The 5,057-nt window shown below is 39.9% G+C and overlaps 1 long non-coding RNA gene across 1 annotated transcript; it reads left to right on the forward strand.

The window, feature by feature from the left end:
- The first annotated feature begins 2,258 nt into the window (after positions 1-2,258).
- Positions 2,259-4,846, forward strand: LOC108258387 (uncharacterized). Its single transcript, XR_001810664.3, has 3 exons — positions 2,259-2,821; positions 3,184-3,841; positions 3,929-4,846. It is a non-coding gene; the product is annotated as an uncharacterized LOC108258387 (long non-coding RNA).
- Positions 4,847-5,057: the final 211 nt, after the last annotated feature.

Consider the following 5,057-nt stretch of genomic DNA (forward strand, 5'->3'; position numbering starts at 1 on the left):
GCTGATTGATTATAGTTCTGGTTTTCTCTTGCCAGTTGTGACTCACATGAACAACCTCCTGGTGCATGAGCAAATAAATTTTGTGCAAAGTTTATTTGGTAGAAATTCACACAAATTGTTCCTGGGCTTGTGCTCTTTTTCAGACCTTAAAAAGGCACCGGGCCGGGATGTTTTTAATCTCTAAAATAAGCTCTAAATAAAAGTATTTTAGATCATGTTGCTTTTCTCTTGACTTTATTTACATATGTGTCCTTGAAGTAATCCAAAAGCAATCAGATTATATTACTTTCATATTGTGATACCTGGATTACGTTACTGATAAAAATGTTCATGGAGTAATTTGTAACTGTATGTAGCGGAATACATTTTTAAAGTAACCCTCCCAACCCTGTCTGGAAGTTCCAATCACGGCCCATTTGAAGCTTTCTGGCAGAGGCAGTCAGGTTTTCATTTAATATCTGTTGATATTTGATAGAGTCCATGATGCCATGTATCCTAACAAAATGTCCAGGTCCTCTGGCAGAAAAACAGCCCCAAAACATTAAAGATCCACCTCCATATTTAACCGTGGGCATGAGGTACTTTTCCATACGGCTACCTCTCTGTATACGCCAAAAACACCTCTGGTGTTTATTACCAAAAAGCTCTATTTTGGTTTCATCTGACCATAGAACCCGATCCCATTCCAAGTTCCAGTAGTGTCGGCACACTGAAGACGCTCGAGTTTGTTTTTGGATGAGAGTAGAGGCGTTTTTCTTGAAACCCTTCCAAACAACTTGTGGTGATGTAGGTGACTTCAGATTTTTGTAGACTTCGTAGTTTTGGAGACTTTCCAAGGCTCCAGACTGCGATCAAATGGTCTACTTATGCATGTGCGACCTGCAAATTTGACATTTAAAAAAAATTTCATGTTGAAAAACGAGGGAGTGCATCTGCCAGAGTTGTCCAATGTGTCTCAGAGGGGAATGGTCCGTGAGCGATTAGTCAACTGCGTGGGTAATGTCATCTACACTCGTGTGTCTCGCTTTCGTGGCATCACACTCATCGTCCGTAAAAGTGAAACGAACCATGGACACATTTTTTTTCCATCTACGGCTCCTCCTGTACCAGAGTCAGGCCCTTCACAGCAGCAAATTGCAGAGGTCGAAGAGGAATCAGAAGAGGCCGTGGCGAAAAAAGCAAGAACACACTGTTTCCGACAGGAATGGCTGAGGGAGTTTACATGGCTTAGATTTAGCAAAAACACCAACAACATGAACTATATATACTGCAGTAGCGTTCAGTCCATATAAGCTACGAATGCTCTGCAAGCCATTTGAGAGAATGAATGCAGTGATTGGCTAATTATTAATATTAACATTACTATAAATTTCTTCAAAAGCTGTCCCCGAATCGCTCGTCCAAGCAGAAAAACAACGTGCTGTTGCCAGATCTCTATTACCGAAAATCATGATGTATTTGAAACCTTACTAACTCGGCTAAATCAAATGAACAAAAGTGGTAACTCTATATTTTCAGGTTTTCTCAAGCGACGCAAATGTTGAAAGTCCACTGAAACATATTTTCTTACATTTTCTAGGCATAGACAAAGCATGTTTAAGATACACGTTATTTGGCAACATGCTTGATGTAGTAGGCCATGTTACGTATCATAACATAATGACATTTACGTGGTATTTGGCAGTTCTTGTGATATACCGCACTAGATGTGGTCCACAACATGCAGGGAAAGCCAAGTTTGCCAAGGCGGCACTGCACAGTTTGAACACGACACCTTAATGAAGCACAACAGCAGAGATGGATACACAAATGAAACTCCATCGCCACTTCCAGTAGCATTTTGCAGGCAGGACGCTACCACTTAGTCATCTGATGAGGCTGAAACGGTAGTGAAATTCAACACAGCCTATTTCATAGCTCAGCAGGAAATACCATTCACCAAATTCAAGGGTCACAGTGAATTGTTGAAAAAGAATGTGGACAGTTAGGCTAAAGTTAGGGGTAATAAGCAATATATATATTTACGTATAATTCATTTTAATTATAGATTGGAACTGGCAATGCTGTCTGTCCAAACTAAAATCGCAATGGTTGACCAAGTCTACAGTCTCCTTAACATGGTATGGAAGATGTACCACTACAGCAGCATATCTATGAGAGAGCTCAGAGCCCTCGGAGAGGGTGGTGTCCCTGTGGTGTTAGTGGGACACGCTGGCTCCCACATGTAACCCGGTCCCTACAAACCTTACTGAGACCGGAATCTACAGAACCCAGGGCAATTCACAGCAGTCTACTTCCACATGGAACAATTGAAAGCACCATTAAGCAATGCAAATATTTCTGGGAGAACAAGGAAGGCCTGTATTTAATTTTTAAAATCAACTGATATTTTGGATCTATAAACATTACTGATATATTGCTTATGTCCTGCAGGTCAAAAGGATGATGGAAGATGGAACCTTTGTAGGTTTCTGTAACTTCCTGGCTGACTTGTTTGAGGCCATCAGTAAATTCAGACTTCTCCTTCAAAGGAATGATATCATCTTGCCTCAAGTAAGGCTAAAGTTTAAGCTAAATTAAATCAGAATAGGATTAATTCTAATCAGATTATGTTTCGTTTTTTTCCCCCCTTATTGTTCTAATTTCTAAGGAAAATGTTTTAGAGGCTGTCACCGGGATTGAAAATCTCATTGAGACTGTTGAGGCCATGGCAGTCAGATGCATGCCAGGTGGTAGGCTAGCAGAGCTACAGACAGATCATCGGGCTCAGAAACGAAGGAAGGAGGATGATGCTGAGATTCACCCTGTATACAAATATCAGGTAAGCAATGTTGAATTTTTATTTTTTTTTATATCTTTGTCTCAAGCCATCCCACGAATGTTTAACTCAGGGGGTCACTATCAAAGGAGAAGCTGCTGGATTATCAGAGGATGGGGATTCCATAGCAAGGACACCAAAGCTGCAGTAGGCAGTGAAAGTTGACTGTACCGTGCTACACTTGAAACAAAGATTCAAGTGAAAGGACAAAATTATAACAAATTTACTAAGAATATAATATAAGCAATAATTATCACACATTGATCTTTGGTGGGTTTTTTTTCTTTCTCTTTCTCTCTCTCTCTCTCTCTCTCTCTCTCTCTCTCTCTCTCTCTCTCTCTCTCTCTCTCTCTCTCTCTTAACAGACGAAGAGTCCACAGCAACAGCAACCACAAAGACAGTGAGGTAATTTAAGATCTTCAGTCATGATTCCTGGCCAGAGCAGAGAGACCAGCTGATAGACTATGGTGCAGAGGAGCTGGACTTCCTGCTGGACCATTTCTCCACCATATTAACAAGGTCAATGACTCAGGGAAGTGGTAGCACAGTGGTGGGAAGTGGTAGCTCACAGTTAAGATGCTGGACATCTGATCGGAAGGCTGTGAATTCAAATCCTTACACCGCCAAACTGCCACTCTTGGGCCCTTGAGCAAAGCCCTTAACCATCAACTGCTCAGTTGTAATAAAATGAGATAATTGTAAGTCACTCTGGAAGAGAGCGTCTGCCAAATGCTGTAATGTAATGTAACGCTGTAATGACTCTTTAAATCATCCTGGCAGAGGATATAAAAGACACCATAACAAAGAACATAATTTCACACACCTAACTCGATCCTATAGAAACTTAGATTGTTTGGTCATCTTTTTCTTAACTCTTTTCAGAAATGGCTGTAACACCAATCTGGCTAGAGAGGCGTATCAGTCCACAAAGATGTTAATCTCCAGAAACTACATGGATAAATCCTACCAGGCCCTATGAGAGATGATGCAAAAAAAAAGTTGCCATTCTACTCTGATTACAAGGTACAAATCAAGTCCTTATTAATGGTTATTTGTAAATTATGACTTCTTGATTAAATCCAAGCTAAACTAATGTTCCATTCTTTGTAGAACATCCTACATCTGTGCACATTATGCTGGTCCTCCCCGTCTCCTCTGCTGTGTGTGAAAGGGCACAGAAGGGTATTAAATCTGATGTCAGGGGGTCCCTGCATATAGACACACTCATTAGAATAAGTATGACCGGACCTAGCTTGGAAGAGTTTGACGCCAAGGAGGCTGTACACAGTCAGTGTAAAAGATCAAGGAAGCCCAACTATAAGGGTTGGCCGTCAGAGCCTCCCACAGGAGGATGTGCTCTGAGGGAGAGAAAGGAGAGGCACAGGCTGTTCTGATGCTGTAATGACAGCAAAGTAACTACTGACCAGTGACCACTTACCTCATGTTTACATTTATTGTATTTGTTTTGTTTTGGATTTTGCACTGTAATGGCAGCAATAATACTTTGTTTACATATCTGAATGTGCATTTGTTAAGCACCATTCAATTAAAATGTGACTGTGAACTAAAATAAAACAGCAAATTGTAGTTTCTGTATTTATTTCCAAAGCATTTATACAGTTAAAATAGGGAAAATGTGTAAAATTACATGGCAGGTCTATTTAAGGTGTGCGCCCGTACATTTTCTGCCTGTGCCCCTAAAATATTCAGTTAGGGGCTATAGTGCTGCTAGTTAAAAACATTTCTGCTTTCTGACCCCAAGATGCAACTAACTTCGCAATTTTCCAGCTGTGATCCTTGCAGATAATTTGGCTACTCGAACCATCCTCTCCACAGTGCGTTGAGACAATATAGACACTTCCTCTTCCAGGTTGATTTATAATATTTATAGTTGGCTGGAACTTCTTAATTATTGTCCTGATGGTGTGCTTTTTTCTTATAGCCACTTCCCATTTTGTGAAGTTCAACAACCCTTTATAACAGCTATAATCCTTGGTCTTACCCATTGTTATGAATGACTAAGGGAATTTGGTCTATGTGTTATCTCATATTATTACTCCTGTGAAAAAGCAAGTCATGTTTCTAGTCACACAGGTGTACTAAACTTTTTTTAAACTATCAATGGGAGTATATTTGTATATTTGTACTTGATATACTTAATATATTTTTCTTATATGAATTCATAGGGGTGTTAATAATTGTTGCACACCTATATTTAACAAAGATTTTGTGGATAAAC

Source organism: Ictalurus punctatus, chromosome 26 (assembly GCF_001660625.3).
Source record: "Ictalurus punctatus breed USDA103 chromosome 26, Coco_2.0, whole genome shotgun sequence".
NCBI lineage: Eukaryota > Metazoa > Chordata > Actinopteri > Siluriformes > Ictaluridae > Ictalurus > Ictalurus punctatus.